The 12,806-nt window shown below is 36.2% G+C and overlaps 2 pseudogenes; one reads left to right on the top strand and one right to left on the bottom strand.

Annotated features, from left to right (window-relative positions):
- Window positions 1-2,805: 2,805 nt before the first annotated feature.
- LOC149162260 (ATP-dependent Clp protease adapter protein CLPS1, chloroplastic-like) lies at window positions 2,806-3,625 on the bottom strand (annotated as a pseudogene).
- Window positions 3,626-6,864: 3,239 nt separating this feature from the next.
- LOC149162259 (nonsense-mediated mRNA decay factor SMG7-like) lies at window positions 6,865-9,206 on the top strand (annotated as a pseudogene).
- The last annotated feature ends 3,600 nt before the right edge of the window (window positions 9,207-12,806 follow it).

Genomic DNA, 12,806 nt, shown 5'->3' with positions numbered 1-12,806 from the left:
GAAATAGCTAATTTGGAACAAACTTAGCTCTAGAGCCTAGGATGTTTTTCCACCTCTAATGTTTATGGACAAAGAAATCAATTTCTAAAGCATGTGGGAGCCAAACTGTCACATTTCCCACGTTGACTCCCACTATTGAACATCATAGAAAATCTCCATAGATTAGTTATCCTAACTAAAACATGCATATCATTGGAAATTATCATTAATCCTATGGAATTACTACTTCACTATACTTTTTGACCACACAAAGCTTATTTTGATGTCTACCCTTCTTATTTCATGACAAGACTACCCTACAAGACACCAAATTTAAAGCATATCCATGAGGTCAACACCAATTTGTGGTTCGAGATATAACTAAGTTGGAACAAACTTAGCTCTAGAACCTATGTTAATTTCCCACCCCTAACGTTTATGGACAAAGAGATATCAATTTTCTAAAACATGTGAGAGCCAAAGTATTACCTTTCCCATGTTGACTCCCTCTATTGAACATCATAAAAAATCTCCATAAATTAGTTATGCTTATTAAACTAAACATTTAATTGGAAATGATTATTGATCATTACCATTACATTATTACTTTTTTGCACTTTTTAACTGCAAAAATCTTGTTTTGATATCACCATAATTCACTTTTGATAAATCAACCAAAATCCCCTCAAATAATATTTGGTGACACAAAGACCTAAAAATTTTCATACAATTAATAATTATTTATAATCAGAAATACCTCCCATTAAACAAAAGAAAAGACTCAACATTTTATTTAATGGAATTTAATTCCCCTTCACATTCTCCATGGTCACATATTTTTCCCTCTTATGGTCTCTTCTTTCATTTTCATATCTTTTTTGTTGCTTTAGTGGTTTGTTATTCCTTTCATTGAAATATGGGGTCTCCAACTTATTATTTCATTTCAGTGTTCTCTTGTTCAACACATTTCGATGAGCCTATCATCCCACACCTTCTTAAACATGGCATTCCAGTTCCACTTCTAGGAAGGAAGAAAAAATCCTCTCCTTTCACGCTTTCAGGAAATATCCTTAGGCTCATATTTTTGGGCAAGGTACCAAGAAGGAGGCTATAGCTAGCTAAATGGAAGCTCAAACTGAGGGTGCTTATAATGGTGGCATGTGCTATTGGGTGCTATGGGTGGTGGTGCCCCTGTTTTCACTCGGTCAACTGAAACTCCTTTCTATGGCTATCAAACTAGAATTACAACCTGTTCATAGTTGGCAAGATCTCTAGGACTATATGAACTCTACAAAACCAAAACTCAATCATTTCACTTACATATCGCTCAGGGTTGCTTGGATTTGGATCTGCTACCTTTTTTGTTGAGTAAGACGTTGGATCATTCACTGGCTCTAGATCAATTGCACCTGGAACTGGACCTACTGCTTAAGCTACTGCAGAATCTTCTGATTCCAGGTAAACTCACTTTCGAAATGTTACCAAAATGATTCTTGAATTTGCGCGAATTAATTATTTTAACCAACTGGTCCAAACTGAACTATCCCACTCGAGTCGAATAGTGTGGCATGCAACTCATTATTGGGACCAGTTGGCATAAAATATATTATTACTTTTTGATTGGATATTGACAGATGGGTGAGGATTTTGTGCAATTATACTAGTTTTGAGCAAAAACTCAGTTTAGATGTACTAGCCTGTGGACGCTTATCAACAGTTGCTTGTTAGAAACATTTTATGACATATGCCTTAAATGATTGCAAAATTCATTCATTTATCCTTACTGTCTAAATCACACAGTACTCATGAATATCTTTTGTGTTTTAGGTTTGAGTATTGTGACCAATAGATTCTGAGATACTTAGATATCAGTAAGGGGGTCTTACAACCAGACATGAATGTCTTTTGTTAGAGCCTTGCCAATTTAGAAGTTGGCTTCAAGGTGCATAACTCCAGGTGGATGTGATCATATCTTTCCTCAGTCTGGAATTAACATCCTTAGCGACTTCAGTGCCATACCTTGTGTTGTGCCTTATGGCCCTATTTAGCTCACAGTTGTCATCTTTGTGATGTCCAGGATAATTACAACTATTATCAAAATGGCAAATCCACTTTGAAAAATCAGTTAAATGTGTGAGGACATTTAACCCATCAAAATAATGTGATGCTACCTCTTAGTTAGCCTAAGTACTCTTCAGGATACAGATAATAGAATCTACAACAACAAAAAACCTGCATATCAAATCACTAAAACAAGAAAAAGTACATACAAAATTTATATGTCTCTCTTACCTACAAAGCTTTTCATATTATGTTTGCCCCTTCAACCTCGTTAAAGGTGCAAAGAAACATAAAAATGTGGAATGATTGACTAGATAGAATCATAGAAGTAAGATTTTTTCACAAGAACTTGACCAAGTCACCAAAATGATCTGCAAGGGCAAAGAATTATCTTGCAATTTAGAAAATACAACTAAAGACAAGTTTCCATGAATTGTAGACAAGGATATGCACTACAAAAAATTTAGCCATGCAAACTGAAAGAAGACAAAAAATACTCTCTATAATTTCCTTCATAATACAAGTTTCTTAACTACCATAAGTAGCATGATCTCTTTGCTTTGGTTCATTTCATTTACAGAGAACTACAAATGTGCATTTAGAATTATAGAGGTATTAGCATTCCATTTTCAAGGAACTGAATTCTAAGATTCCTATAGTTAATTTTACATATTGTACTTATATGACTAACATTAATGTGCATACCTACAAATCTACCCTAATCATAGTATGTAGTTGTCTTGACAAGTCAATATGATGAAATATTCAACAACCATCATTGGCAGGCTCAACGGAGCTAAGATATTTCCTTGAAGTTGTGTATAGTGTTCTTCAGCATCAACATGAGCACAAATTTAATTACGAATGTGAGGCCATTGTAGTGGGATTTTTTTAGGATAATAAAAATAGTATCAAGGGTCTTTCCTGGCGTAACTTCCATCAAAAATTGCACATCATACTCTCGTTTGTTATAATTGTCATTGTGAAATAATACATGATATGGCGGAGATGTCTTCCTTGCTCTTATTTTATTGTAGTGACAAGAAAATAGAAAGAGACTCAGAAGATGCATTGAAGGAATTGGAAATTCTAAAGTCATCATATTTATTTCATTCATAATGAAAATAAAATTAAGTAAAATTCTAGTCACATACACTCTAGTAACCATTTTGTTTGGAGTAGATATCTTTATTTGAAAAAAGTTCTACATAAGACAATACAATGAAATAAGAATCTATTCATAAGTAATCATTTTATTTACCATAGAACAAACTCTAGTTCTTGACCAGGTGTAGTTTCTCAATTTTTGGAGTCTCTATCAATCCACTACCTTTTCCCCATGGTGACGTTGATATGATTGCAGAAAACACCCGGGTCATGCATGTCCCTTTTGACTGTGATATTTTGTCACCTTGGAGACTTTACAATGTTGTTTTCTTATGATTGTTCTCCTCACATTGCCCTCTTTGTACATGTAGTAGCTCACACATGCTTAATTGCTAATTTACCCATAAGGGAAAGTTGATTTATGTTGATATGATTGGGGATGGGGAAGAATTAATCTCGAAGATATCAAACTGGCCATCACTTTTGACCCTACTTGAGAGTACAAGCTCATGTTGTACATAACGAGAGGACAACTCTAGAATCGTGGGCCTCTTTCCATTATTCCTCTTTCATTGTTGTTTGTTTCCATGACCTTTTTTTTCCTTTCCTACTTTCCATTGATTTTCAGTTGGAGAATACTTTGTGCATACCCAGTGATTGAAGTTCTGGTCGGTAGTAAACTGTGGTTGAAATTTCAACCTTTGAGATGGACCAAGCTCTAGCTAGTGAAGAATAATCTCCTCAAGGTTTTGATGCATGGGAGGGCTCTGTTGGGGCTATAGTTTGCATGTTGAAGGCATAAGAGAAAGAGATATTTCTCTACCACATTTTAAACAAACCAACAAGGGAAATATCTCCAATGATTTTTCCATTCTTGTCTTTTAGTTGCAGATCCTTCGATAATGACATCAACAGTTATTTATGTTTTTTACTGATATGATGATAATCAATGGGATCTTGCATGTATAGCTATTTTTGGGTTCTTACACACTATGATTGTTTATGTTACTATCATGTAACTAGAGATTTAATAAGACCTCTAACATAATAGGAGTTGTTGGATAGCTACAATTTTAACCATATGCATTAAATATTTATATATATAAAGTCCTTATTTCTTTATATGTGGCTTTCTCTTTCATATTAAACCATAAGCAAATTAGAGTTTGATTTAGTAGGGATTAATCAACTAAAGTGTGTAAACCTCCCCTCAAAGACTTTGTTACTAGTAAAATATATCATATGGAATTGTAGAATATATGGGTGAATGCCATCTTCCAGTTTTAAAAATAGCCTTTACTCCCTATGGTGTGGCTGGGATGGTGACTATCCAGCCATGGTGATAACTGCACCCGTCAAGGTTTATCCCTTAAGCCATCACATGTTCCTCTGATATTATGAGCTACTATATGCATGCACGTGAGCTCATGCACAGAACAAGTTTCGAGGTTTCTTTTGGAAGGCTGCAAGAATAGGTACTTACTAATTTATGAACCTCATTCTAATAGGGATGGTGGCATTTACTGTACCAACTAGATTGATTTGTGACTTGTTTTTATTTTTAACATTTAAGACATACTTTATGATATGGAAGTTCAAGTACTATAATTTGAAATCTAATATAGGCATCTTCATATTTTTTCATCTTAAACTTTATCTTTTACTAACAACTTTATCTTTTGAAATTTATGTCCTTGAAAACTACTTTAAATGCCAATGGTGCATTGGTTCACTGCTGAGGTCAATAGAGTCATCCATCAGGGTTCCATTCTCACTGTCGACTGCCCCACTTGAATTGTGTGAAAATCAAAGGGATGAGACTGGGTTAAAATCTTGGGAGTGGGGTGAATACATAAGCCCCAAGCCTGGCATTTAAGGCAAGGGAAATTTCCTCTTTATGGTGCATCTCTACAGGGCATGTTTTTCAAAGCACTTCCAAACAAAAAACTGCTTTAAACAAAATGGTTGGTTTACATTTGATTTATTTTGTTAGATGTAGCAGTGAAGTTTCTCTATATAGTTAAATTGGTTTTAGCATTCTGCCTAACCTGTTTTTGTTTCTTTGTTTAGGATGATCTTTTATTCCTTCTATTTGTACCATGCTTTATTTTATTAAAATATCTAAGGATAAAATTTAGCACTTATCTACTCTCAAGTTAGGTAAAAATTTGGTTGATGGTAATGCCAGTTGATATAGACACATGGATGACCGAGATCGTGAATCTTTACTGCCTTTCTGATTTGAAAAATGTTTTAGTTCTCTATTTCTTGGGAGGAACTATATTAAGGCCAATGAGATTCAGTGCAAGGCAGAAGGCATAGTTTTCAATGTGCATTTGTAAGCTTCTAAAGTAGTTATTATTGTTTACACTTCTTGGCATTGCCACTAGTTCAAGAAAAGAACTTTATCAATGCTGACAAGGCTAGCACAAGATTCGCTCAAACCTTGATGGGGGAAACATCCTTGGTCGTGGCTTAGGTTTTAAGCATTTCTCTATTCCGGCATCCAGTTTTGTAGTTCAGTTGAATCATACTTATTCAATACTTGAATTATTACGTAAGAACTGGATATTTTCTCTAATTTTTTCCAATTAAAGAATCTTATTCTCCAGTCCTTTAAAAAATGATTAAGCCTTGAATTTGTGATAATGGGGCTAGAGCAACAGAAGTAGCAATGTAATTTTACTTTCATTAGTTCTCTTCATTGCTTCCCATTTTATATTTTTTAATCTCTCTTATTAATCACAGACATATAAGATTTTGCAGCCAAAATATAAATGTAAACATGTTGATGCCACTTTATTTTGAGAAAACTAGTAAAAAAACGAAATATTTGTTGTATCATTTGTCAACTTGGAAAACATTTCTATGAGGAAAATTGATGATTTATTGTATTTGTAGATCATCCTCAAGGTTCACATTACTGGTGAACTGAAATCATTGCGATAAATTGAAATGTGATACCACATAGATTTTACTCTCTTTCAAGATTTAGAAATGGATTTGTACAATATAAACATGACTTATTATTTGGAAAAAACATGAACTTAAGGATGCCATTTCTAAAATTTTCACTATATGGTAAACATATCCGTAACTATGAAACCTAGAAAGCTTAAACTTAAGGGAACTCACTAAAATGCTTCTTTATTCTAGATCTGAAAATTCATAAGCTAACTGGAAAGTACTAAAAGAAAACTAATAAGAATTCAAAGTACTCTGAGCCTAGATTGGTTTTCCCATTTTCCCATCAGATGAGAAGAAGTTATACTTCTCATTACGGTTGTTATGAAAACCCAAAATAACAACATTTTTCCATTCCATTATTCCATCTGGTCTTAGTTTCGCCTTTTAAGAGAAAATTGATTTGTTTGATTATTTTTTCTAAGTGAAAATGACACCCAGGATAGGGTGAAATTTCATATCTTGCAAGCGCCACCAACCAAGGAAGAAGTTTCCTTTACTGAGAATTGTACTGATTTTGAGAAATAATTTAATTTCCCTGAAAATTTCAGTCATTTTGACTCTAGCTACATTTTCTGCCTGCTAAATTTTCAAGTCAGCGAGAAGTTAGACTAACACAAGGAAGCTTATAAAATTGACCCCGAGACTTAAAATCCTTATAAAACCTCAATAATCCGTCAGGATTTTTTGGCGAGTAGTCTTTGTAGGGTTCTCTCAAATGCTAAGCTCATTCTTTAGTGTCTCATAAAGATAATGAGCTATAAGTAACTTTGTGGAGAAGGGGAATCTTCAGGCCATGATTTTTCAGTTGCAACAAGCTACTATGTGCAAGTTGCCTCGCTTTGGCCATCAAGTGGAAATCCCCATCATCAGGATTGATCTCAATTTGTGGGTATGTTATTGTTAGTCTATCTTAGTTTATCTGAATCTACCTCCAAAGTGAGCAAACTAAAGTATTAATTTTCTATGGGAAGTAACTGGATGTATTATTGTTATATTACTGCAACACCTATTCTAAAATTAATTTATCTTTGTACTATTAAATCATATTGGTATCAAACTATTTTCCAACATTGAGTTATAACATTTTCATCTTGTATTGTATCATTTTGTGGTTTGTGGTTTCCAGCTTGCAATACTGGCAACATACATGGGAGATGAACTTGTTGCAGTCTATCAGTATTTTCGAAGCTTGGCAGTTGAAATTCCATTCTCAACAGTAAGAGACAATTTGGCTATTATATTTGAAAAGGTATTCATATTTTTTCTGTGAAGTAAATCTGATTACAATGAATATAATTTTTATCTGGTATGGCTCTTCACCTAGGTGTTCAAGGGCGATGATAGGCAGTGGTATGTTCATTTAGTGTGTTATATTTTTGGTCTCTTGATTATTATTGTTACTATTAACTTGCAAGAAGAAAAGTTTGCTGCATGAATCAGATATGATGGATCTTTCTCCATATCAAACATTTTTATTATTGTACATCAGGTTTACAAAATGTTGATTGTCTTGCATTGACTTTTTTATTATTAGAGCCAATTTTGTGCATGCCCATCGATATCTTATGAGAATTTCCAAGTTTAGTTTTGGTTTTATTCTTCCATAGTGTATGCTAAGAGAATTTTTCTTGCTCATTTCTTTCATCTATTGAGGATTTAGTTTGGTTTATGTTTCTATATAATCGTCAGCATTATTCTCAGTTTCTTCCTGAGACCGAAGTATTGGTAACCAAGAAAACCCCTACAAAAGATGTTGGTGGGAGAGGAAGAGGGAGAGGAGATGGGAGGTTTTCCCTTAAGGATCAGAAACAAGGGGCAGCCATATCAAGGAGAAAACAACTTAATATTTTAGAGGGTAACAAGGATTTTTGAATTTGTTTTGTTCGCATTAATGGGATTGTCTTTACATGCACAAGATATGCTTTGTTTTAACCTTTCAACTTTTCAAGCCATTTTTGACACTGTGTTTGGTGTTTTCCTAGTTCATAGATGCCTCTTTACTTATAAATTTCAAATATTTTTAATTTCCATCCTTGAGACATTTGATGAAGTTTGTTCCTCTGCAATAAATGAATTTGGGGAGCTTACCAAACCTAAACTCATTTCAGAGATGGGGATTGGTTTGGATACATTGGTCAATGGCTCGACTTTTAGTGGACTTGTGGTTCTTCAGATTGTGTCAATTCTAATATTCACAGTTCATAATATTAGTGAAACTGAAAACATAAGTTTATCTTATGCGGAAATTTTGCAATGATCTGTTCTGCTTCAGAATGCTTTTACTGCTTCTTTTGACTTTGTGGGGCACATAATTAGCAAATGTGAGAAATCAAAAGATGTTTCCTCTAGTTTATTTTTGCCAGCAACACTAGTTTTTATGGAATGGTTGGCTTGTAGACAAGATATTGTAGCATGTAATGATGTTAAAGAGAAGCAAGTCAGAGCAATATCATCTTTCTGGAGTCATTGTGTCATATTACTTAACAAACTTTTGGTATTTGAATGTCTTCACCAAGATTCCAATGGAAGTAGGGTGGAAGGTGAGATTGCATTTGCTACTCCTAAGAGGTATAATGAGGAGGAAGTGAGAGGAGGGGGTGTTGCATTGTGGGAGGATTTTGAACTGAGGGGATTTCTTCCATTGGTCCCAGCACAACTTGCTCTAGATTTTTCCAAGCGACATTCTTACAGTGGATTTGCTGGAAAGAAAGAAAAGAACATTCGGGTTAAAAGGATTCTTGCAGTTGCAAAGGTTTTTGCAAATTCAATAGAAGATAGATGGTATGGAATATATTTCAATGCAGAATTGAGGAAGTTCTGTTGCAAATTCAATAGAATATAGAAGGTATGGAATATATTTTTATGAAGACTTGATGAAGTTTTGTATTACTGGAGAGGTTCCTGAATGCGAGATTGAAGACCAGTCAGAAGCTGTCAAGCCTAAAGTCTCTAATTCCATGAATAAATTTGATAATGTTCTACGAGAGACTGTATCCAATTGTGCAAAGCAAGAAGTTTCTTCATTTGAAAAACATATGTTATGTGCATTAGGAGTTACTATTGCGAAGGAAAATTCAAATAAAGAAGAATAATATGAAGTAATTTTCTTTATACCCACTGCAACAGAAAAGCATTCAGAGTTAAATATTGCTTCAAATGCACAACAGAACCCTATTGCATCTTTAAGTATTCAAAATCTGACTCCATTGTGTCTTCCTCAAGAAACTCACCAAAGCTTCTCCAATTTCCCCCCTCCAACTGACTTGCCAATACAAATTTCTGGGTATTCTTCAACATTGATCACTGGGACAGACCTTTCTTTGGGGGCATATTGTTATAGACATTTTTGTGCCTTACAGCATTGAGAATGAAATGTCCATAATTCAAGAGATCCAAAGTCCCTAAATGAGTTGTTCCTACCCCTAGAGGAACAAGGTCAACCAAAGACAGCTTCTCCCAGAAGTTCTCCACCAAAAATCACTCAGAAATGGTCAAATCAGGATCAATTCAGTAGCTCCACTAGCTGCCTGCGTTGAAATGTAGAAGTTACACTGGCTGGCTGCACTGCAACACAGGTAGAAGCACTACCAGGGTGCGCTGAGCGGGAAATGACAAATGGCAAGTTCATTCAACGAGGTGTAAAGACCCTGGAAGCTTCCAGAATCTTCCTCAATGACACTTGCCTCAATGAATTCGACTGATGATGAGTAAGAGGTTCTCAAACTCCAAGTGGAAGCAAGAATTGACAGAGAGAAGCCACAAGTCAAAACATAAGCTGACTCATCCTCTCTGCTTACATCTATATATGGATCTCTCACCCAGAGGTTCAGGAGGCTGGAATTTTGTACTTTGCAGAGAATTGATGTTGGTTTGAGATTGAGATTAGTACATTGGGTGATTTATGCTTTGTTGGAGGAGAGGAAGGGATTCTTTTGCTGGGAGGTAGATGCTGGATCGGGACTCACTTGGTTGTATCTCCTCTTGAACCTTGTTATCATATCAATAAAGCTATTTGAGTTTCTCCTATATGCTTGTACTTCAATGATGTTTTGTTGTATTTGCATATTTAGTTTATATCTGATCCTAAACTAGTTATGAATGTGAATCTATGTCTTTTGTGTAGTTTTCCTCTCTTGTGATCTTGCAGGAACTGGGTGAAGCTGGACCAGTGAAAGAGCAGGCAGCAGGAAGCGAACAAAAGAGAGAGGGATTGGATCGACAAACTAGCGGAAGACACCAGTTAGTTACATCCTTCTTTCTCTATTTGCATCTCATAAAGAAGAATACTCAGATAGTTTTCCTTGTTTGTTGCTAAGGCACTATCACCTCTTAGAGTGGGATAGGGGCATTCCAAATTGGATACTTTTCCCAACAACAAATTGGTGACTCCACTGGGGATTCGTATCTTGTTAGTTTGTTTGTGTTTCTTTTGATTGTTTGTTTCATAAACACAAGAAGTAGCAATCGAAAAGCATTTGCCATTATCAAATGCAAAGTAGCTGCTACTTCAATCCTTTCACTAGGATTTGTTTATGATCTGAACAGCTGATCCACAAATGCTCTAACAGCCCTTTGTGATAGCTCTTAGTCCTCCTTTAAATCATCCCTCTAATTGTACCTAATTGATAGCTTTTATCCGGCCAAAAACTGTAGATTTAACTGCAAACCGTAACCCAGAACCCAGAAACAACTCTCGTTTCTGCTTCAGCAAAGACTCTGTGAAGAGGTTCTGCATTTCAACGCAGGTCCCGTGAAGGCTACCTGCGCTGAATGTCAAATCCTCTGTGTTGGGAGTGCGTTGATCAGTCTTTGCCTTGTGCAGCTGTGGTTCCCTATTTCCTTTTGCTCAGTTTCATCTCTGTTTTTTGCAGCCTGTTATCAGTCAGTGTACCTATCTGAAACCCCTTTTCTTTGCCTCAATTCCACCTCAGTTGTATAAAGAAACTGTATTTGTTCTTTGTGTATTTGTTACATCATTTGCAGTTTCCCATTACAAAAGTAAACTAGTCATACTGTCGCCCTTAGATCTAGACCTGTCGTAAGTGTCGTTTTGATCTTAGGAGTGAGTTTGTTGCTGTTCACAGTTGATCTAGCTTTTAATTTTGTCTTTTGGTTTGAATTTATGCATTTCAAGTGTCGAAACAAGTAAATCATAAAGTGTCGTAATCGTCTTTTTGATTTCGAAAAAGGAACTTGTTTGTGTTTTCACTTGAAATCGAATTCAAATTTATACAACAGCTTTCTTTTTAGGCATCAATATTAAGAAAGTGAAAACAAATACATGCATATGTGCATTTGCATTTTGACAGTTTGTATGTTGATTTAGGGAAAAGTGCTTCACTGTGTGCTCTATGCTCTTTGAGAAAAGATGGTGTCTTTCTTTTCCCCTTGTAGCTAGGATTTTCATTGTTGAAAAGATATAAAAGCTTGCTTATCATCTTTAGACTGCATTTAGGAATTGTATCATACATCTCGTGGTGATCCAAAAAGGCAAACTTCTAAGAAAGATCAACCTAAAATAAATTGAATGAACTTAACAACGCTTTGTAACATAACGCACAACATAGAGGTCTAGGCTAGAGACGTGTTCCGGGGTCGTAAAACCTGGTCACTGGTCGCCTCACTGATGGTTGGGTGATTCCTCCTGAGAGACGATAAGTACCAGTACGGATTGTGCTCCCACGTACCGTCGCGTATATATTGGGAGACCCCTATAGGAATATAACCTTTATCCATAGGAAGCCGTGTCAGCCGCCCTTCTGATCGCAATGCACTGAACACAGCATTCAGGAAGATTGACCGCCCGTACCCTAAAAAGTATTCTGCGGTTTTGCGAAAAGTTTGGCACACCCTCTACCTAGAACTCCAGAGCAGTTCCTTTTGGCCTTTTTCAGACTCTATAACGGAAAAAGTCCATCCGAGCATTTGTCACTTCGGGCTCGTTAAAACATCGAAGGAGACTAGAGTCATCTTTAGCTTTTTCTCGACTCTTTAAAATTGAAAAAGCAAGTTGTGTCTATCATTGAGGATGAACCGACTGAATCCATACCAGACGAAAGTCAAAAGGTCGAGGCGGCAGTTGACCCGGTCTTGCCTTCAGAGGATTTATCTTCGAATGATACAGTCACTGAAGAGGATAAGGATGACACCATCCAGATTCGTTTCATCAACACAGACTCCGACGAACACGGGGGCAATGCACCCATTCCTTTATCGCAGGAAGGAAGTTCGTCAGAGCGATATCCGGCCGTCTATTCGGTCCCACCACCAAGCAACCTAGTTGTATCCTTCGACTGGAACCAACTAGGCAGACCCCGGTTGCCATCAAACATACCATTCAGAATTATCGTTCAAATATACAGAATGGTAATGGCTGGCACCATCATTGACGAGGGGGCATCTGTGAGTATCCTTTCCTCTATTGCTTGGAAAGCGCTTGGTTCGCCAGCGCTTTTGCTTGAAATGAGAAATATGACAGGCTTCAATAAAGGAACCAGTCGACCTCTAGGGATCCTCCCCAATGTGCCTATCACATTGAAAGGGAAGACCGTTCAAATGAACGTGATGGTCGTTCAAGGACCCTTGGATTATAACCTACTCCTTGGACGAGACTATATATTTTGCATGGGAGCCATCATCTCCTCACTCTTTAGAGTAATGTGTTTTCTGCACGAAGGAAGAGTGGTCAAGCT

The sequence above is a fragment of the Pinus tabuliformis genome, chromosome 5_2, assembly GCF_031772625.1.
Source record: "Pinus tabuliformis cultivar Carrire ecotype Pingquan chromosome 5_2, CPIR1, whole genome shotgun sequence".
Classification (NCBI taxonomy): Eukaryota; Viridiplantae; Streptophyta; class Pinopsida; order Pinales; family Pinaceae; genus Pinus; species Pinus tabuliformis.
This window is presented reverse-complemented; position numbering and strand designations above follow the sequence as displayed.